We start from the raw sequence: 23,536 nt of genomic DNA, 5'->3' as shown, positions 1-23,536 counted from the left end.
CAGTAGCAGGTCAAGACTGTTTTGGAAAGCAAGGCTGGAGGTAAAGAAACCACTGGTCAGTGGCTAGCTTAACTGAAAAAGTGGAACAGCTTTCTGGCTAGCTAGGGATGGAAGAAGCAATTTTCTGTGTCTTTGTTTCCCCAGAAATTATGTTTGGTCCTCTCAAAGTACTTTGACGTAAAATCTTTTATGCAAGCAATGCACCACTGTGATCTGCTGTCCAACAATAGTGATGACTTTGTCTTGATTGCAAGGTTGTCTTTTTGTGATACAAAGTGGTTAGGAAATACACGCCCCTTCTTGTGAGGCAGCTCAGTGAACAAATGCAGGAATACCTTACAAGACCTGCATTTGTGTTATTTAAAATAGATCAAATGTCCCAGCTGCTTCAGTGGGCTACTATGGCGTGGGAGCAACAGTCAGTGGCAGGAGCAGAGGAATACTTTATGCCAACATTTCTGCAAAATCCACATAGTTCTCTGAATCTGTGTCATTTAGGATCCTAAACTACTCTTCCACAGTGGCTAGATTAGAATATTTGCAAGTTCCTCAAAATCTTTCCTTCTTACTGACATCAGTTTCTTTTGAATTTGCAGATTGCTTTTCCCACCATCCCACATCACCATCTTGCTAATACCGTCTTTCTCATTGACTGTACCTGAAACTGCAAAAGCATGAATAAACAGATGATTATCACCTGTTTATTGGCAAAATCAATATATGAGCCTGTGGAATCTCTCACTCTTTAGATGTGCTTGTCTAGACTTGGATAAAAGATGAATTTTTGAGAACATGTTAGCTAGCTTCAACCTAATTATCTAATCCCATGAACATGCTAATGAAGTTTGCCTTGTCAGTATCAGAAATTTAGACCATGTTAGAGTTTACTTGCCAAAAGTAACAAAATAACCCCTGTATTCTTGCACTAAAGGCAAAACTGGACTACTTTGGGGCAGGTGATATAAAAGAAAGGGGGGAATCTTGAATCTTAATGGACTCTGCGTAGTAGAAAGATAATTTAAACTCCCCACTTCCATTGCTCTCAGGTGTGTGTTCTGTCCCCACCTTTGAATCATTTCTGATACATGTTGTATGCTCTTACTTTCTTTGTTCAGATCACTTGCCCAGTAAAAGACTAGACGCCTCCTTTTTTTCCTGGATCACTTTTCTCCTAGATTAGTGATTTGAACTGGCTCAGGAAACAGGTCTGACAAGCTCTGAGGACAGCAGCAGGTAAACAGAGTAATCATGCTGCTGGGAGAAGAGCAGGGAGACTAGGTGAGCAGCAGCAGTGAGCTGTGAGCTGCTGGATCCTCTGACCCCATCTTGCGTAACTTCATTTCCACAAAGGTATTGAACATTTTTGGAAGGTTTAACAAAGCAAAGCTGTTCTGACAGCAGTGGAGTCCAGAGACGAGCTGACCACTCTCTTTTAAGTCCCACTCACAAAATGAGCCCTATTCACATGGGTCATGAAAAGGCAGTAGGTTGTGTTGCTACTTTGCTTGCCTGGGCATCTTGATTTGGCTTGAATATGTTTTGAGTTCCACTGAACTTCTTTCTTGGGAGGCACAGAAATCAGGGTATCTCCCAAATATCATTTAGCTGTGGCACCAAAATGAGACATTGCTCACAGTTAATTGAGCAGATCTGTGACTTTATCTCCTCCCTACTGCTGAAATAGTTAACGGTGTTGACATGTAAATTATCCTTACTGTTTGTTTAATAAAGAGCAGAAATTGTCTCTCCCAAACAAGTACAGTCCACCCAAGGAACCATTACACAAATACCCCAGGACCTGCTCCCAGCTACTTGGTTGGTTAATTATATGCCCCACCTCTTCCTTATCAGACTAGGAACCCTATTTCATCATCAGGAAAACTATCACAGACACAACAAAGCCAGCAGCGTTTATAAGATAACTGCAATCCCTTCACCTAACATGCACTGTCAAAACACTGTTGGCCAACCCATCGTCAGAGTACACCGACTGTCATACTCGCTGTGGAGAGATGAGTGCTATGCAGAACCTGCCACTGTGCAGATTTCACCAGGGGTGTGATATTTGGACACAGCAGAATTACCGTCTCCACAGCTTGCATACTTTCCAGTTGTACTTGTCAGCCCAGCGACCCTGGCAATCAAAAATGACAACAGTAATGGGAAAAAACCTCTGACACTGTTTGCAGCTTCTGTATCCGTACCAGTCAGATGAACAACTACCTGCCTTTGGGCTCCTGCGGTACTTCTGGAGCCAGTTTAACTGGTTCGGATATGGCACAGTCTGCTCTGCCAAAGCCAATAATGCCTGGGGCACCCCGGACAGCCTGTTGTGCCTGTTGGTAGTGCAGAGGGTGCTTCACTCTTGCTCAGTAGCTTTTCTTTTCTATGCTGGATGATCTTGTTAAGAAGGTCACTACAGATTCAGATGCCATAGATTGTTTTGTGACTGGGTGAGTTCTGGGACTGTTTTAAACCTTGGCTTGTTTAAAAATAAAAAATGCCTGCGTAAAGGTAAGGTGGATAGAGGATTTCTGGGTTTTAGAGCTACCTACCTGCTATTATAGACTTTAGCATAGAAATCGAATTACCTGTTTTCTGGCACAATGCAGGATGAAGCTCCAGGATGGGAATATGCCACTGGGGACATGAAAGGAAGAGTGGAGATCTCCGTAAGCAAAATGCCTACAAATATCTGTTTAACCATGGTCTCAGTCATATCACCATATCATACTATCTGGGTACCTTTGCTGTGCACCAGAGAAGGGAATTAAGTGCCTTTAGTTCTTTTTCTTTCCCAGACTATGTTACAGCTTGATAGGTCCTTTATTCCCATCCCCAGCACAGCCCAACACCGACGCAAGGGAAAGGGTGGTATAAGTGAAGTGTGGGCACATATAACCTGTGTGTGTGCAGGGGGGAAATTACAGTGTTTGGCTATACAATAAGCCAGTATTACTGCTGAAACTACAGCCTGAGGCACTACCTCCCCAAAAAAATAAAAGTGGGCAGCTGGAATATTTTTATCGTGTCTGAGTTTGGTTATCCACTTTGCCATGTAGCCCCACAAAGTGGCAAAGCTGAAGGGCCAGGATGCAGCAGCGTGAGGTCAGGACAACCAGAAGCGGGGTGCTGGGAGTTCCTGCAGCCGGCAGCGACTGCACAGGGAACCACAGCCTCAGACCTCTGGTGAGCTGATGAAGTAATTTATATGAAGGCTTGAACAGTAACTCAACACAAATGAAGTTGTAGGTGTAATGATGTTTTGAATCAAAACAAACTAGTTCAAAATTTAAATCAATAACAAGTGCTTAAAGCTATCATTCAGGAGAGAACTACTACTTGCATAATGGTCCACATTTCTGAAATGCAGATCAGTGAACCTCTCTGAAGGCCGTTTGTTGGGCTTCCTGTGAAATTATATGTGGCTCCTGAGATAGGGCTTTAATGCAAAATGTATATCAGCATATTCTTAACTGTAGGTATGTGAATTGCTCATTGAAGTCTTGCTTACCTACATGGCTGAAATGAGACATAAGATGTTGTTTCACAACACTTTTAGCTGACATAAGCCAGCACTGCTGCCCAAAACAGCAGTGCATGGATGAAGTTAGAAGATCCAGTTGAGCCAAACTAACAGGTCATTGCTGCTGAAAGGGGGTGGTTCTTCTGTCCACCCCCTCAACCTGCCTCCCTGCTGCTGGCCGTGCACTACTCCTTACACTTCTCTTGCCCTGGCTCTGCTATTCCTCTGATCTTTCAGTGAGCCGTTCAGCTCCCATGCAGTTAAAACATGACAACAGTTGTCCCATAGTTTAATGAGCTGGGCTGGCTCACTGCAAGGTCACTTGGGCTTTAGGGCTGTACAAGGAAGAAGGACCTGGCTCCACAGTTGCAGACAGGTGTAGAGGAGAGGGGAAGGAGGGTGTGGGACTGATGTTTTTGGCAGCAGCAAGCTATTAAATTGGCTTGGCTGCATCTTCTAGCTGCACCCAGAGCTAACCCTGCTGCAGTCCCACCTGGCTCTTGTTTTTAGCTTCCCCACCACCTCCCTCCTTGTGCCAGCACCAGCATTTGCACAGCCAGCTGATGAACTGCGCCAGGCGTCAAAGCCAAACCAACAAAACCATTGTTTAGCTTTAACCAAGATCAGCTTTACAGATGAGTGGCAAAGGGGCAGGAAGGAGTGGAGTATGGGAGTGGAGGGAAAGACTGCAGGGGGTTTTTTCAGCAGCAGTGACAACTTAAGGTGTTACTGAAAGTACATCCCTGAAGGCCTGGTGCTGTGGTTGAGCCCTAGAAAATGAGACATACTGAGTTTCCAGAGCATATTTTCAAGAAGCTCAAAGGGGAAATGCAGTGGATTTCTCTGTTTCACATTTTGTTTGCTGGCTTCTTCCAAAGGGTAGTTTGACCCAGTTATCCATCTCAGGCAATCCCAGATTTCTCCTCCTATTAAAATCACCCTGTGATTTAGTAAGGGGTGTGTAAATGAATCACCTTGTCAAACAAGTGGAAAAAAATACACTGACTTTCACTTTTTGAAATACATCTGACCAGTTTGTTTGCTAGATGTTTGTTTTAAAACATATTAACTGTTATTACTGCTGAGATAAATACAATACGATGCCAAAAACTAAACTGGATTCGTTGTTGATTTTACATTTTTAAGTTCCAGTTACCCAGGCTGTCTGTTTTCAGTTCCAAATCATCACAAAACAAGCAGATTTAACTTCTCAAGAAATGCTGGATGTACTTGAAAGAACTTTGTAGATATTAAGAGGTTGTTGGATGTGTTTTAGTGTTGGCTGTAATGGCTGAAGTTTAAAAGCTTGAATTTTAGATTACACAAGACTAAGGAGCATAGAGGAAAAAATGGAAAAGCTGGACTGATGATGTGAATGTAGCCCACACATCGGCTGCAGAGCTGAGTACACAATCACACTTTTTCTTAAAAATAGCCCTGACAAGCTACCCCACAAAGAGTTGTCACGACATGACTGAGGAGGCAGGAGAGGATAGGAATGAGGTGGTGGAGTTGTAGGAGGAATGGGATAACAGCCGGGCCCCTGAAAGAAATGTCTGTATGGCTGTAACCTGCAGGGATGTCCTGATGCGCTGCAGTCAGAAAGAGAATAAGTGGTGACGCGGAGGGTGTAAGCAGCAGCAGTGATACAGTAAGGCTGCCACCAAACACTACCTTCAGGGAAACCTCACGCCAGCCATGGCCTTGCTTACAAGTATTTAGGATAACTACTTTTCTATTTATGGTTGGAAAAAACCCTCACTTTTCCGCATTACAATCTCTTAACTGCAATTCAGTGAAAAGTTTGCTATAAAAATGGGACCAACTATAGTAGCCTTTTTCTGGTTACGTGTTTTGTTGGTTTATTTCCTCTGATACTGAAAATTTTTTTACAACATTTTATGCACATTTATGAAGCTCTTTCTTTGTTATTTGTTTTATGCCAATGTTTAGTTGACTGTTATTGGCCAGGTATACTATTTTAACGTGCAGGTATTTTTTTCTGCAATATCTATCCTTGGATGTGAAAATAAATTGAGCTTCTGCTGCTGTTCCTGCAGGACACTGAAATTTGCTATCTGTATACATGTATACAAGAGCAGCTTCAGTGTTCATGGGGAAAAAAAGAAGGTTCAAGAAAAAGGATGAAGAAAATTAATTTTAAAATTTAAATTCACTTTAGATTTGTAATTTTTTTCTCCGCAGTAATCATGCTTCTGCGTTCTCTTGCTCTAAGTAATCTGCTCCATTAATTGAATATGGGTGTTTTCAAATTAACCCTTGGAATCACAGACTAGCTGAGTTCAGGGTAATTTAAAGATGTATTTTATAAGAGTCAGAGCTATAGTTATCACCAAATGCGATGCAAGAAATTGTTATAAGTCAGTCAAAACTTGGGCCAAGTAAGTCCAAATCCAAAGTATTCATTCCACAAGCAGACCTCATCCTTAACATCAGCTTAAGCCAGGCTGGCCATGTACACAGATTTTTAGCATGCTATAAAATGCTTTTAGGAACAGACCATCTTTGGGCAAGGTCCACTATCTTACAAGAAGCAAGAAGAGAAGAACTTTTTCACTAAAGAAAGAAATATCGTGAGTTAGGTTCATATTACCACATTACTAATGATAATGATGAAAATAATACTGCATGGTATTAGAGCTATTTAGAAAGCATATCCTCAGTGAAAACAGCTTGCTGGTTTCCTTCAAAAAAGTTGTTAGATTCCTTCAGACTCTGCCCACTCTAGAGAATTTAGCTGTGCCATACCGTCTGCTGCCAAGCACTTCCACTGCCTGTCCTCTGTGGGACTGAGGACACCAGCTCTATACAGTAGCCTTTTTGTACATGGGGAGGCTTATTTTTGGAAGGCTATGCCCATCGAGCAGTGCTTGCCAAGTAAGGTGCCAGGATGCTGTGGCGTACAAGTTCCTATTTGTACCAGCTCCTTATTGTTTCATTGCCCCGTAGACTGGTCTGATCCTAATGGAAGTTTTATGTGTTCTCAGCAGCAGTGTGCTTGCTTGCCTGTGTTTTCCAGTGCCCTCAGACTGCCCACTCAGATGTTACAGTGCGGGCCAAGCAACTTCCCCCTGAGCTTTTGCCGGGATCACTCTGAACCCGAATGTTTGACACATGACTGAGACCACCGTTGCTTCTGACTGGTGGCCTTCCAGCTTATCAGACAGCATCCAAAGCAGTGGCTCCTTTTTTAGTTGTCTAAACCAATCTTGCTGCTGCAGCCCTTCTTTTGCACTAGTGCTGACATTTGTCTGAGTTGTTCCGTTACGCTAATCCAGCAGAAAATAAATTCAATAGAAAATAGTTTTCTGCCACGTAAGGAGTATCTCTATTACCTTTCACATCTGTCACCACTACTTTTGTTTAGCTTGTGTCTACAGTCCCCTTCTCTATTCTTCTTGCTGTAAGGTACAAGTTATATGGGTGGCTCTCCAGAGGGAATCACACAGAATTTCTTCAACTTGCCTAATGACTATAAATTGAAGTTGACTTTTTTTTTTGTTTATGTCTGTGCATGCACACATATTTGTTTGATTTTGGTTATATATTTATGACTTCGTGTCCTTAAATCTCTTAGTAATTAAGATTAGAATCATAGAATCGTTTAGGTTGGAAAAGACCTTTAATATCATAGAGTCCGACCATTAACCTAGCACTGCCAAGTCCACCACTAAATCATGTCCCTAAGCACCACATCTACACATCTTTTAAATACCTCCAGGGATGGGGACACAACCACTTCCCTGGGCAGCCTGGTCCAATGTTTTACAACCCTTTCAGTGAAGAAATTTTTCCTAATATCCAATCTAAACCTCCCCTGGCACAACTTGAGGCCATTTCCTCTTGTCCTATCACTTGCTACTTCAGAGAAGAGACCAACCCCACCTCGCTGCCACCTCCTTTCAGGCAGTTGTAGAGAGCAATAAGGTCTCCCCTCAGCCTCCTTTTCTGCAGGCTAAACAACCCCAGTTCCCTCAGCCGCTCCTCATAAGACTTGTGCTCTAGACCATTCACCAACTTCGTTGCATCAATTTGAAATTTCACCTTTTTTTAACCTTTTTTTATAGTTTGATACTATAAAGATATAAAAGAATACAAAATTTTTATAAATTAAAAGTTCAACTGCTCAAAACGAGGGCAAAAGCTATTGCATTTTGATTTCGTTGAGTTTCTTTATACAAGCTCGGGACATAACTTAAGAACAACTCCCATATTTTCCAGGCACGGGGCAATAACATACGAATATCCCACTGACACCTGAAGATTTAGAACCGTATTATTCAAGACTGTTATACTTTAGGGATTTTAGTACTTTCTGTCATGCATGCTGCTAAAATAAAGGCATGTTACACCTATGCAATTTCATCACCCTGTCATTTAGACTGGACCATAACATAACCTGAGATGATGCAGGCAAGGGAAATACAACATACCACTCATTTCACTTACTCACGTGCTACATGCTGAAAAATGTTGTTACTCCTGTTGAATAACCCTGTCATGCCCACTTCTATTAAGGCTTCACAGTTTAGTCTTTGGAAGTTGCTGGTGATGTTGAAAATGATGAAGAATTATGAAAATACTGTATGAGCTAAACTGTGAGAGTCTCTCTGTCCTCTCTCAATCTGTTCCCACTGTTGCTTTCACTCACACATGGTGTTGTAAGGCAATTAATATGAATTGAGTTTATTCATTTTGCTCATCCCAGAAGTATGAATTTTCATGCATGTATGCCAAACTTATTGTCTCATATACTGTAGTTCTGTTTACCCATGTTTGGAAGTTTCAGAGAGCTCATCGGAGGGAAATATATATAGTTTTTCCATTGTGCAATGGAGCAGGCACAATGTTAGAACAATATTATACTTGTCACAAAGAGAATATTATACCTGTGTCCCATTGTAATATCTTTGTTGGTTTAAAGACCCCAAGTCCCTCAGGGAGTGTCACAAATCCACATAATGTCCCTTTGTGCTAGATTTTTGTATTTCTATCTCTGATTTAGTAGACAGATGTGAAAAAGCATACGAAGCCAGATAACTCCCTAGTAACTACACAGCTGCAGATGTTGAAGAGAGCAAGTTATTCTGGCTAAGGTCAGTATTAATTTATGCTCAAAACTTTCCTTCCAGACATGCCATTTTTTGATGGTATAATATATCTTACTGTTATTTTGGGCTGATCCCTCCCACATTGATCAAACTGCTTCCCCATCTGTGGCCTCTTCTAGCATAAAGTTATAAAGCATTCAGATCCTAGTATTTGCTTTTCCTGGGCAAGGGGAGTAGTCTTAATTCACAGACAAAAGCAACAGTAGGTTAAAAAAGTCTCACGATGGCAGAATTTCAAGGCTTTATGATATCTTACACCTATGAGAGTTTGCAAAAACAGTTTCTTCTCTACCTCCATCTTGTTATTTCTGTTCAGAAGGGCAAGGCAATCAACAGAAAAAAGTTTGGTTTGCTTTTGTCACTGGCCAAATTCTGAATGTTCATGTCTTTTTCTCCCCTCCCTTTGATCTGTCTAAAATTCTTACCAAATTCCCACTCTGCTATGACCCCAGGTTTGGCAGAACCACAAGTTGAACTCTGTATAATATAAACAGATAGTACAAAATAAAGTGCTGCTTTATAGTCAGTTGGCATTAGCTAGAGGTCATTCACGGCAGGGTAACGTGGTTGCCTAATGCTTTAAAATTTGAGGTGGGTTAGGTAACCATGCAGTTTTAAAAGCTATTTTTAAACTATAAACTGACCTCATTTAGCTTGGACAACTGCCTTTCCCATAAAGGAGAACATTAGTTTTAATTTTTTAAAGTATATTTTAAAAGATTCTAGGTTAGCAAAGGTCATTCAGAAGTCTGAAAGCCTCTTCTGGCATCCCTCTGAGTTTAGCTGGAGTCTTTCCACTTTTTTCAAACGTCAGTGGATGTTGAAAAAGAACAAGCAGCTGGGCTTCGATGGGAAGGCTTCATACACAGCATGGTACATTGCAGGCATATGCCTTTTTGCTATCAACCAGCCAACAAAGTTACAGAGCTGCCCTAACTTGGCACTTTTAGCTGTTCTTACTAGTCTCAGCTCAGCACCATGCTAAAGAGGCTGAAGGGCTTGGAGCATGAGCAGGAGCAAATTGCCGTCTGCACAAAATACGTTTTTTAGATACACCTACAAAAGATTGCCCCACATACACATTGTCAATGCCAAATCAATCTATCACACTAGGACAGTATCCCAGCAAATGAGCTTATGCACTCTGGGAGTAAAGCAAGGGGAGTTCCTGTGGAAAGGAGTTGATTCAGGTTCAGAAAAGAATTGCAAAAGAAATGTCGTAACCTATTGAAGCAGACTAAGAATGGTACCAACACTACAGTTATGGTACCAACACTAAGTTCTCCTTGGTATTATTTCACAGAAATGAATTATGTCTTGAGAAAAAGACCTGTGTAACATATGTCCTGACTCTTCTCTCACATGGTACAGAAATACCAGGTTCCTCACTGGAGAATCTCAGTATTGGCCCATGATCATGACTGGGAACAGACTTTTTAGTGCAGCCTGTAGCAATAGGACAAGGGGTAATGGTTTTAAACTAAAAGGGGGTAGATTCAGACTAGATGTAAGGAAGACATTTTTTATGATGAGGATGGTGAAACACTGGAACAGGTTGCCCAGAGAGGCTGTAGATGCCCCATCCCTGGAACCATTCAAGGTCAGGTTGGATGGTGCTCTGAGCAACCTGATCTAGTTGAAGATGTCCCTGCTCATTGCAGGGGGGTTGGACTAGATGACCTTTAAAGGTCCCTTCCAACCCAAAGCATTCTGGGATTCTATGATTCTATATGACTTGGCGTCACAACACACAGTGTTGTGGTGTTCGTGCCTGGTTTTGGAAACAGCTGTTTTATTTTTGCTACTTACCAATTTTGCCTGCAGGTTTTCCTCCATATGCACAAAGGTTCAGTGTTTGCATATAAGGCAGCGCAAGAGGATTTTTTTTTCCTTGTAGCCACTTGCACTGGAAATGAAAAGAAAAAGTCAGGAAAAAGTATGGTCTCAGAGACATACTTTAAGAAAGAAAAAAAAAGCAGCTTGCTTTTGCAAAATTCAGATCTGGGGGAAAAATACAAGTAGACTGTTATCTTTTATAATTCAGGGAGTATGGTTATTTTGGTTTGGGTCATCAATACACAAAACCGAAGTATTTACTTTTTTTGAAATGAAAAATTTCACCCCTGAGAAAGCTCTAAGTTATCTTGAAAAAAGATAGCATAGCTCTAAAATGGAGATATCCAGCAATTCTAAAAGAATCTCTATAAAAGTCATTGGAACAATTACCATTGATTCCCACTGAATTAGAGTCAGGTCTTAAGAAACACCAACTTGCTTAACTTATAAATATTCCCTTGATAGAAAGCTGTCATGTAGTGTTGAGTAAACAGTAAATAAAAGTTGCTAAAGTAAAAATGGCTTGAATGACAATCATGCTCTTGGTCTCCCAGCCTCCTAGACCAGGGACCTGGCCAAAGCATGCCATGGTTCCCTCTCAGCTAATGTGCCTGTGTTTCTCTCCCTGTAGTGAAAGACACAGTGGGAGCCTGATGAATGTGTATGTATGTCTCACTCTGATCGGAGGCTGTAACGTAGCTGGGATACACGTCCAGGAGTTTGGGAGTATTCTGAGTGCTGAAGTTAAGGCATAGTTACTGTGATCTTTGGATACAATAAACTAGCAAGTTAACCAAGTGGGTTTAGTATGGTTGTAGCCTTTTGAATTCTTTGGACTTTGTTGTTTAAACTAGAATTTCCTAGTATTTTTGCTATTAGCTATACTTCTAAGACACTCCTTAGGTCCTCCTCAGTTTTATTAGTGTGTCTCTACTGCTTATGCTAGTGGTTGTATTCTATTCTTAGAGGTGTTACTTTGTCAATATACACTGCCCCTTAAAATCACTCTGATTTATTGCCTACAGCATACATGTAATACCCATCTCTAGTAATTTGCAGATGATCTCTCGGAAATGCTGCCAAAATTCCAGGAAGGCTTCAGGATGGTCCCCCTTACTTGTTGGATATAGTGTTTAATGGCGAACCCATTTCATAAATGCTTGCCGTGTTTTTTCAGCTGTGCACCTGCTTTGGAAAGAAATCTGAAGTGGAGCCCGATGTTGACTTCACAAGATAGAGCATGCTAACCCCAGGCGCAGTATCTTGCTAGGCAAGCAAGTCAGCAGCAGAAATTCCAGTTACCGTGTTTTGTAGATGCCAAATCTTAAGCTTCAGCTCTCTAGCACTGAAGTGCAATGTGCCATGGATCTCCTGCCAGAATTAAGGTTGCCTGTTCATAGTACAGACATGTCTTTCATGTTTGAAATTATGTCTAAGGAAGAACCAGAGATAAGACAGATATTGGCACAGGGAGAGAGGACAAGGGAATTTCTACATTTATTAGTCACGTTATTGAAGAAAGAAGAAAGATTTTATCATGTCTGTCTTGCTGAAAGCAAGGCTCTGCGTTCACAAGATCTGCTGGTAACAGTGCATAACCGAGTCTGTTTTCATACATGTTAATGCTAGAAGGCTAACATCGCTTCCCTTTCAATAAAGAGGAAGAAAGTTCTGTCCTCAAGGTGTTTGCTGCATGTATGCCTCTGTATGCATGACCAATAAGTGAGAATTAAGCTGGCATTTGTCCTAACCATTAATAAAATGTGAGTGGGGGGAACACAGCGCTCATCTAAACAGGGATGGGAGGAAAGCTATGTAATGCACACTCCGCTGGCCCAGCCGGATGAAAGGGCTGAAGTCCTCCTAACTACCCACTGCTTGGTAAACGTGTACCTGGTGATTAAAGTATTTATCGTGAATGAAATGAAGACTAATGATGTGAAAAGAACTACAGCATTCCTACTTATGGCAAGCCCTTTAATGGAAAAAAACCCAAACTTATTAACTAATGGGTTTGGTTGTTTTACTGGTAAGAGGAGCATGGTCCCTTTAAAAGCCTTGGCCTCCTTTTCTAAATGTTGTTGCTGAGCTGTGCCCCACCCCTGCATAAGCAACACCTGCATACCTGCAGGGTACTTTCTTCTTGATAGCTTGTATACCTTGATAATATATGTTGGTGGAGTGGTCTAGATTCGGGGTGTTTAGCCATCCATTTTATTAATGTAAGGACATTGATCTAACATTTGCCAGAACCCCAGTGATGTAATAACTTCTAATAGTGCGTCTAATATCCTTTTTGCCGCATTTGTGTTCTTGGTAGCCGCTGGGCTGATAAGTTTTAAAAGGAAAAAAAGACACACACACCCTCCAAGACACATTCAAATGACAAATGCTAACAAGAAGAATACAAAACGATTCCAGATAGCCTGGCACTGTGGGAGCTGTATGCAACAGTCTTTTCAGCAAACTGATAGTCTTTCAGAGCAGTTTCTCAGTGTTGACTGACTGCTTCTGACATATGTTAAACTGAATTGGGGGTCTGTGCAATTGCTCTGGATACAGAAATGTGTAACATGTCCAGGAATCCTCAAAGTACAGATCCTACGGGGTCTGAGGAAGCCTGATGGATTTTAAGGAGGCATGAGACATTTGGGAGTGATACAATATCCAAGGCTTCCAGAAATCTTTCTTCACCAAGCTGTATATATGTATACCGCTCTAAGAAAAAATAGTTAACTTGGAGAAAAAAATGCAGAGGATAATGTTTGTTGCCTCTTGACATGCATGCTGTTAAAGTTGTACAAGGGACCAGACTGCTGCTCTCAGGAGCCGTGGGTTTACTAACAGGCTTAAGGCTACTTTCAGCCACTTCAGTTTCTCACCAGTGGTGTCAAAGGGGTGCGAGCGGAGCATTACTGCTGTACTCTGATGGTTATCTGCTTCTGGTAAGATCCACCAGAGTAGAGCAGGCATCCCCCAACAGGTATTTTGGGTCCTCCGGCACACTCAACACACAGGCAGTGTATTGGTAGATTAAGGTCATGTTTTCCTTGTTCAGTGGAGGAATAGGGAACTCAAGGCCATTGCATTTTCAGTTTTTTACGCATGTAAAATGTGAATGGGGTAACTAAGGTACTCCCTTGAAACAATTAATGAGATCTTCATTATGTGGCAAGGAGGGAGAGAGAGAACAAAACGTTAGGAGTGAGACCAGGGAGGTAAATACATGAAGGAGAAAAATAATCATAGAGCATAGGGACAATGTAAGCTGCAGAAAGAGGCAGGGGAGAAACAAATGTGGGACTTACTGAGTTAGGACAGCAGGAGGCAGGGAGATGGTTGGCAGAGAAAAAAATGAAGGGATGTGCATGCCTACCAGAAGGAGCTGCACATCTATCAGCTGGGGAGGAGCTGCTCTTCCCATGTTTCACAGGATCAAAGAGCAAGTGCAGTATTTTGGTGTATGTTTGTATAGTGTATAACACAATGCAATTCCAGTCCTGATTACTATTAAAAGATAGTGTAGACACAATCAAAAATTATCACATACAGGCCCCAGTAGGAAAGACAAGAGAAGGGCTTGGCAAGCCACTGGCTGACCTAGGCTGTCACTCCTTATTTTGTTCCCAGTTATTCATTGTAGAGCGAATTAGTGGCATATTGTAGAACTGAGGTCATTAAGACTTAGACCTCTTTGCATCTTCTCCAGCTAATTTTAAAACCAACTAGAGTGTTATGGTACCTTTCCTTTTTGTAGACAATGCCACTGTATTCAACCCCCCCCCCCCCCCCCCTTTATTTTGGCATTTGCACATTGCCATTGCCATTAGTAGGGCTTCCTTTCAACAGAGAGCAATGGCTAGAGATTTCCCAGTGTAGACATGCTGCTGTTCTCTTTTCTGGACTATCGTCCTTGCCTGGAGTAGGTGGGAGCAGTACACAGATTCTGCCCCACACGCTTCATATCAAAAGGACCTCACTTGGGTGTAGACTGAGAACTGAGCTGCACTAGAGAAAACTCCAAGGATGACAGACAGCTCTGGAAAATCAAATCAGCTTTAAAGAGAAACACACAGCATTTAGCTGGCTCTGCACTGATAACAAGCATTTACAATCACTAGATCATGACAACTGCACCATGCAGGGATAATTGTCTGTTATAAATGGTGCTGTAGTAAGGAGGAGACCAGTGATCTGTCTTTAACGTGATTATACACCACAAATCAACAATAAGGCAGGCATTGCTTCTCTGATTCACTTTCGTCAAAGATGAATGACCATAAGGCAAAGAAAAACAAAAATCAAAACAAAGCACATAATATGTGGATGCTTTTCAGCCTAAAAAAAATCTAGAAATGAATTCTTTTGTAGGCTGATAGACTGATACATCTGAGCAATACAATCAATAGAGAGAATGCACGGTTTATAAATTCATTTTGGCCTTAGTGTTCACTCTGCAGCATCCTGCACCACAGAGCATGCAGGAGGTGTTACACTGTGAGGGAGATAGGAGAGCAGCGTCCTGACCACTGTGATTACCAGAATCCTCACAAGCATGTTCCTCTTGAGCCAGTGGTGTCATTTCGGTGTCCTGACTAAATTTCAGTTTGATTAGTTACATTTTGACTACTTAATTTCCCAGGAAGCATAGTTGTCAATGTCTTTAATTATTTGGAGATAAAAATTTGCATGGTTTTTTGGAGCATGATAATTACATATAAAATTCTACACGCATACTGTGTTTTGCAGGCAAAGAAAAAAGATACAGGATTTGAACCAAGGAGCTTAAAATCAACATAAGGATGAAACCACATTAGAATAGCATCTGGGGAAATGAGTTGAGGAAAAGGTTGGTAAGTGGGAGTGTGAATGGATGGGAAATGTGAATGTAAAGGAAAAGGAACATATCTGTAAAGCGATAGATGATATAATTTGCTTTATTTTGCATATGTCTTGCTAGAAAGTTCTCGTGATGTTTGCAGTCTTAAAGGAATTTAAATTTCTTGCTTTTGGTGCTTTAATATCGAAAAGCTTTAAAATGGGATTTTGCAGAGAGAGGGCTAGCAGGTTGTACCAGGATCATAGAAACCAAACAAGCTCCCTTTCTCCATTTATGTTGCCTCTGAAAATGCCATGTCCACAAGCAAAGACACGAATGATTTATTTAATTAATCACAAGGCATGACTGTAATTTTATTTCTCATCTGAAAAATGAGAAAAATGGTTCAGCAGTGCAGTGTCCCTTCTACATGACAGACCAGGGACCTCCTGGGTACCTCAGACATCTGGGAATCTAGCCTAAAATTGGGACAGTGCCTTAGCAGTTTTGTCAGCTGAATCCTAAATCCGAATCCTAAACTGTTTCTTACAGTATCTCTGTTTTCCCTAGAGTGTATCTCATCTGAACACTGACCAAGCTTGACCTATTTTGTTCAAGATTTGATGAGATCACAGTGCAAGCCTGTCTAACTGCAGGCCATAAATTGTTGTACTCCTCCATCTGGCCGCTCTCTGACAACTGTATGCTTTGCTTAACGAGGGTGATACAGTCTATCAGTGCTGTCTTCTAGGTGCTGAAGGCCTTAGGCACATGAGCAGCATCAAGCTGTAAGGTTCACATACTGTGCAGAAGCCGGACCAACTGTGCCGTGACTGTAAGGCCACTCCCAGGTTGCAGGTCTGCAGCTAGAGTAAGGCAGCATTGCCGTCTCTTGCTATTTGCGGCTTTCTGGGGGCCTTCTGTGGTGATGTCCATACTGAACATTTGGTCCTTGTCTGTAAAGATGATACTTTTAGATGTCCAGATAAAATGCTTTACACTGGAAACTACTTTATGCCTAATTGTCTGAAGAGGCAAATAGGTGCCTTAATTTTGCATTGGGTTGGGTTTTTTTTTTTTCCTCCCCCATTTTAAAGAGCCATTGACTATGGTATTTAGAAAACTGGTTTCCTAAGTGTTGGTAAGCCATGTAGTCCGTTCCCTTCTCTCTGACACCTCCAACAACAGCAGAATCTGGATATGCATAGCATGCTTTGGTCCTTTAAACTGTATTATTAGTGGACTGAGATCATCACTTGTAGTTCATGTTGCCCAGTATTTCCTACATTGAGACGATATTGATTTTATGTGTTTAGAACTTCATCAAACATTAATTGTCCTCAGTGTGGGCTTCCGGCAGAATATGTGTAGAAAATGTCAGCGAAACAGTTCAAGTATTTCTGAAAACAAGATAAAGAATAACTAATTAATTTGCTGGGGCTGAAAATACTAGAGAACTTTTCTTTGAGAGGCTGTAGTGCTCCTGTCCACCCAGGAAGAGAGATGAAATTTGGCAGGGAAAGGAAAGATGAATTTTGTGTCAAGAGATGAGCTATGAGCTGTAAGCCAGCCTCCGTTAAGTCTCAGTTTTGCAACTAAATATTGCAAAAACAGTTTTTATAATGGCTAGCTGCAGCATGAACCTGGGGAGAAAAAATCACTCTCCATTTGACCACTGTTCTGTTCACTGAGCGAGACAGGGGTCTTTAGGAAGGAACATATATGAGCACGCAATTAAAGACAGGTACCAGGATGCACCCAAACTGAATACTTAACTAAGATTATACCAGCATTTTGCTCAGTCGCAACTTTTAAGCGTTTAACTTTTTTTTTTTTTTGCAAGTTTTACTTACAGTGAGGATTTACAGATGCGATTTGTGCAATAGTATATTAAGTGTAGAGGGGTTCCTTTTAAAGCTGCTCAAACTTGTTTGTAAAAAATTTGTCTATTTTTGGTCAAGCAAGGAAACAGTGGAGTTTAAAATTGGTCTAAATGCTCTTGTCATGTGGGCAAACTTTTTCAACACTTTGTGTGACTGCCAGGATGTTTGAAACCTACCAGGTAATTTCCTCCTGAAAGTGCAAACAGGAACTAATACAATGCATGTCCATTTATTGTCAGGGCTATCTGTTATTGAGAGCTCACTAAGAACCCATTGCCTTGGGACGACTAATTAAATACTGATTTACTTACTTATTCTCCAGAGTTCAGTTTCTTCCACACCTTGGGCAAAGGAAAACTCTGGAATTGGAGAGTACAGGAAAGAAAAAAACATGGGAATGCAGGCATACCCGGTGCCCAGGTATCGGCTTCTTTAAGCCAGCTGAGCACAATTCTGCCTTTTAAAGAGTCAATTGATAATTTTTGTTGGGATCCTTGCGACTCTTTGGTCTCTGTTGGTTCATAAACAGCAGAAGGGCAACAGGTTTTTTGCTTTTTACCATATAATACAGTGTCCAACAGCTGCCTTTTCTAATAAACAGTGATCACACCAGCTCACTTAATTCCTCAGTCCTATCATGCCTTCTCCTAGCCTTCTTGTTATTCACCAGTGAGCCCGGCTCCTATGCTTAGTGTAGCTCTAAAACCACGTTTGCAGTTGTGCTCAAACTGAAAGTATTTTTCCTTGGTTAAAAGAAGGCTCACTAAGTCTACCACAGTTTCATAACCACTTTAAACAGGCTGAAGCCAACACCACTATCAAAAAGATAAGTTTTGCCCTTTCTCCCAGCTCAGTCCTGCCCCTGTGCAAGATCAGCACAAGAATTTGGACAACCACACAATGAACCAGATCAGGGAACTGATTCAAATTAAAAATGAGCTTGGCCCCTGAAACATTTGTTTTCCCCAGCCAGATCAGTTCTCTAGGCCCGTTCAGTTTGCAGCTGCACCAACAACTGTGCCAGCAGAAAGGGGGTGGGTGACACGGGGTTAGGGATGAGCAGCCGCTGTGGAGGAGGAAGGGTGGGACTGTTTTACCACTGACTTATGCAGCCAAGGGTGACACTGAACCCAGGCAACGTGACTTAGACTCGCACCAGTGTAGAAAAAATGAAAAGAGCTTTCTAAATTACTCAAGATAAGTACCATTTATATGGGGAACAAAAATAAGACATGGTGCCTTTTTCTTTTATGTTTTTAATCATTATATAAAATGGGCTGAGTATTTTGTCACAAAATATCAACAAAACGTGGAAGTAAAGGGATGCGTTCAGATGCAACGTGTGCGATTTTGTTAGTCTTCCAATGGCGTAATATAGTTGTCTCCTCTTCGGGTATAAAGGAGATAGAGCCCTGTATCCAGACAATTACCATGGTTTGCCCAGCCTTCATCCATCGCTGCAATCCAGTCCTGCCCCGAGGCCTCTTTAGCTGGTGGAGGCTAATGCAACCACCCGGCCATGGCACTCCCTACCCTGCCTGGCAAGCTGTGACACACGGCCGCTTGCACGGCACCGGTCATTAGCACGCTGGTTGTACAGCCAGTGCAACTGAGTGACCAAGCAGTAAGAGCACAGGATTGCCAAACCACCTTTGATTTCTTTTCTCATAGAGTTATTAGCTTTAATTTTGTATCTGCCACCTGTCTGAATAAATTTTAATATATCATTCTCTGGTGGTTTTTGCAACAAGATGTAACTGGGACAAGGACTGTAAGAACTTGAAAACAGTAATTAAAATGGGAGATAAGATTCATCTTAGCGGTGTCTTCCAAGAAACCAGTAATAGAGCTAGGTTATTCCAGTTATGTAAATCTTTTTAAGCTGAGCGACTGAAGAGAAATTTGATTTTAAAAGAACCAATAATGTTTGGTTACAAGGAATCCATTATCTCTCGCTGAGGTGATAGCCAGGATAAAGTGAAACTACCTTCAAAAGCTTCTACATGGATGCAGGCAAGATCCAAAGGGAGAATTTCCTTCTCTAGAAAGTACGATACTGGTGCAGTACAGTGGGCAGGAATACTGTGCTTCGTGGCAGCACGTGATTAGCAGTCAGAACAGAGTGCAACCTCCCTTCTTTACCAGCAATGTAATATTGCTGGAGCAAAGTCCTTACATCAGCGTCTATAGAGAAAACAACCAATAAAGGAGATAAGGGAGTGCCCTGCTTAGCACTTTGTTTCGGCCCAAACCTTTTGGATTCATAACTTTTAATAAGCATCTTGGCAGCTTTAGCTAGGTACATTAATCTTAGGAAAGTAATGAATTTTGTTTGGAATCCCATCATCTCAAGGGTGGAAAAGAGGAACGACTACTCAATCTGATCAAAGACCTTTCTGGTATCTGCAGACAGATTTACAGCAGAAGCCTTATTTAATGTAACAGAGGGAAATACATGTAATAACCTTGTAAAATTATCAGTTCCACATTTATTCTATATAAATCCCAGTTAATCATGGTGGGCCAGTTTAGGAAGAACTTCTAAGTGTGAAATGGGTTCTTTGTTCTTTTGCATATGAGAGTGAGTCAGGAAACTAAGGCAGGTCCCAAGTAGATATTTGACTCTACAGAGAGAAACTCACGAAGGGTTCATTCTAGAAAATGGCCGGACACACCAAAGCAAGAGTATAGAGAGCCCTCATGTCACAACCTCTGTCTTCAAGGCCTTTCACAACTTAGTTCCTCTTTGTTTGTGTGTAACCTACACAGTGCCAGCTCAAAGCTTCTCTTCAGTGAGGGAAAATTGAATCTTGGCACTCACGGATGAGGACAGATCAACTTCTGGCATAAAACAGCTTACTTTGGCTTCCGCTGGGAGGTGCAGAAATCACTTCTGTGAGGACGGCACCAGAACAGTTTCCCCAGGCACCAGCCTCCTTAAATAGCTCAAGGTACCACCACCCCGATAATCCTGCATCCCCACTGAAGTGCTGGTGATGGGTCTCTGTGCTCAGCCCTGCTCAGTCAGCCTTGGACGGGTGCTTGGGGCTGCTGAGGCTGCTGCACTTCTGCTGCTGGGGAGCAGGGGAGTTGGAAGGGAGAGAGGTGGAGGGGAAGGAGAGCAGCCCCAACAGCCCCTTTACCCAGCTGCGCGCAGCTGCCAGCAGAGCGCTTGGCAGCGCAGGTGGGCAGTAAAGAGGGTGGACACTGGGCCCTCTGTAATGGGGCCAGGGTGTCGGGTGAGCAGCTCTGCTGCTGCTATCATTTTGCTGCCCCGTTCAGTCTGCCTCTGGAGGCCACAGTTCAGTCAGCCCATGCCACCATACCACTTCTGCTGTCGTGCAGGACTGAAGTATTCAAACTAGCTCAAACCCAAGTGCCTTTCTCGACAGTGGAAATCAGCTATGAACTCCGTGCTACTGTGGCTAGACAGGTCCTTCTATCCACATGGGTTTGGAAAACCACACACAGCTCTGCACAGTTATGATGACCTCCTAAAAATATTCCTTACCTTCTCCCACATGCTCTTTTCTGCCTGAGGCATCTTTGCCAAACAGATTTGTGTAGCTGCTAAACAGTCTGCGTATCCTATTTTAATAATGCTGAGGTGGGAGGCTTGTGTAATACCTCACCTATTCAAAGAAGAAGCAGACAAGCCGTGAAGGACAGGGGTTGATAAATTTTACCAGCCAGCCCAGGAAAGAAGGAAATAATGAAATCAAGTATCCTTAGAAAGCTATTATTCTTGACAGAACTGCCTCTTCTCTCTGAAAATACTGTCGGTATTTTCCCACGCTAGGGCAACACTGTAATGGCTAAAAAGAAAATTACTCCCGTGATTTTAATGTAAATAATAAGTTATGTCTTTGATACAATTTAATTATCTGTGCAACTCTACTTTCTGGCAGAAACCTGGTGTACATAAAGGTGAAGCAAACTTACTGAGTCTGGAGCTAAACTATCTCCAGAAGGCACTCTCTGTCCCTGGAACCTCTTGAATAAACCAGATGAAGCCTGGCTGAGGTTAACAAGAAATACTAAATCATAATCTGCATATAAACGCTGATTTTAGAGGAAGATTGAAAGCTCATAGTTGTAGTGGAAGTATTATTAGTAGTGTTTCTTAAATATTTGTTACATAATATAATAGTATAAAATATGCAGCATCATGAGTATCTTTTAGCACTCTGCCTTCTGATAAGCTGTTTCTGAGACACAGATTTTAAAGGTGATTAGGCAGGTGCTTGGTGAGATGTTAAAAAGTGTCTGTGAGGTTAAAGTTTTCTTTGAGAATCCTATTATTAGAAGCTTATCTGCATAAGTGCCCAAACACCATTAAAATTCAGGTTCACAGGCCTTATGACTGATGGTGTCATTGGATTGTACACCTCCTCTGATGAAAAGTCAGGCTGTTTACAGAAGGGATGGTTCTTCTCTTTCTTCATTGCCCCAGCCTCATGGCCTGTTTTCCTTGCACCAGTCTGAATGGTCATGTAGTTGCAAAGAAAAAAGAGGAAAAAAAAAAAAGTTCTCTGTCGCCTCTTGAGATAGCACAGTTATTCAGTCCAATGCAGAGGAGGAGCACTGTTGTAGGAGTAGCATCCAGCTAGATACCCAGGTGCACGTGCCCCTCTGCTCTCCTTCTTCTTCAGTTTCCTCATGTAATTCAGAAAAGGTAGGTAGATGCTAATGATGTTTAATCAGGGTCTATTAAAAGTAGCCAATGGAGTTAGAAGTGGTGAATGTACAAGTAAGACACTGCTGATACTACTCACACACAGAGTAATGGGTTTGGACAGTTAGCTATGAGTTGAACATCCTAAAGTGGGCGCAGACTTGAAGTTTTGACTCGGCTGTGTACCAAAACAGCCTGGCCAGGGAAGCCTCGTGGCAGATTCGACTATGGCACAGTGTTTCTGCTTGCCCTCTGGTCTTCTCACACAACTCATGTGTCTGAAGCCAGTTCTAACCAGCTCTCTCCAGAACAACCATTCTGGTTATTAAACATCAGCAAAAGGCCATACTAGGCTGTTTTATAGCCCTTTTTAGGTAAAGGAGCATATTAATGTGATCCTCCCCAAGCCTCAGTGTAAGTAGAAAATAATTTAATTCTCTCATGCCGAAGCGAACCAACCAGTCAACCCTAACAACAACAAAAGCAGTAAAAATGTGGTTCTAACAAGACACCTGACAAACTGCAGTGCTTCCCTAATTATCTTCTTGTCATATCTGTTTAGCGTGAATCATGCACTGAATAGATACTTGAGCAACAAGGATCCAGTGGATGGAGCTTGCCACCCGCCCCAGTCCTGCCAAGTCAGCGTGCTGAGCAGAGCAGAGCAGAGCAGACCTCGGGCACATGTAAGGCCTTTTCCGTGTATTTCTCTGTGTGACCGGATCACTGAGACTGCCAGGCTCTTGGGGCAGATACTGCTGCTGCATCCACCACTCTTGACCCAGGACACTTGGCCCTGATTTAAGCACTACCACAGTACAAAAAACAGTAGCAGTCTCACATTTCTTCTATACCTTGCTTGCAAATATCTTCATTACACTGACAAAATTTAAAGACATTTTAGTTTGTCTTGAGATAAACCTTTACCAGTTATATCTGCAGCCCAGTGCTGCACTGTATCTGTGCGTGATTGCACGTAAACAGAAAAGTTTACTTGCTAACTGTAGTTGCATACAGTACAACCACAAAATACAAGTTAAAGCTGATTACCAAAGTTCACTCATCTTGAATCATTTAAGGTTCAAAACTTAAGCAGTAAAATACTAATTTTATTCCAGGCATCCCCCATCAATATTATGGCATCATTCTGTGTAGGAGTTCCTCACTACGCTTCTGTTGTAGCATGCTACCTAACAACGTGGTACAATTTACCCATTTGCAGTTTACGTAGTATTTTCGCGACAAAGAAATGGACAAGTTTTAGACTATGAAGTCAGAAAGAAGTGCTGATAACCTCACAGCCATAAACCTGGGTGTTTTTTCCTGCTGCTGTCATGCTCCTTCTGTGACCTCGGTCAAGCCATTCCAGTTCTGTGTCTTCAGACTCGTAATGCACCTGGGTGGGCAGGTGGGCAAGCCCAGGACTACTGTTCATCTGGTAAAACTCTCAGGGCCTTAACTTCTCTGGGCCTCAGTTTTGCTGGGTTTTAAAATGAGGTTAATACCATACCTAGAACTTCATATACACGTGAAGATTTGCTGGCATAAATATAGAGATGTAATTATGCCAGTATAGGTGTATCATAATATTTCACCATGTAGCAACATCTTGCACTTGTTACTTCATATCTCCTTCCAGGAATGATGACTGAGTAAAAGCCAAAG

At 41.9% G+C, this 23,536-nt stretch overlaps 1 long non-coding RNA gene across 4 annotated transcripts in view; it reads right to left on the bottom strand.

Moving 5' to 3' along the window:
• Positions 1–23,536, bottom strand: part of LOC148051541 (uncharacterized) — a 35,933-nt gene that overhangs the window by 11,583 nt on the left and 814 nt on the right. For all 4 annotated transcript variants that reach the window (XR_015699705.1, XR_015699704.1, XR_015699706.1 and 1 more), the window contains exon 3: positions 10,468–10,564. This is a non-coding gene — a long non-coding RNA (uncharacterized LOC148051541). The remainder of the gene's footprint in view (positions 1–10,467; positions 10,565–23,536) is intronic.

This window comes from Nipponia nippon, unplaced genomic scaffold (assembly GCF_047370975.1).
Source record: "Nipponia nippon isolate SJK-2023a ecotype South Korea unplaced genomic scaffold, ASM4737097v1 scaffold_6, whole genome shotgun sequence".
NCBI lineage: Eukaryota > Metazoa > Chordata > Aves > Pelecaniformes > Threskiornithidae > Nipponia > Nipponia nippon.
This window is presented reverse-complemented; position numbering and strand designations above follow the sequence as displayed.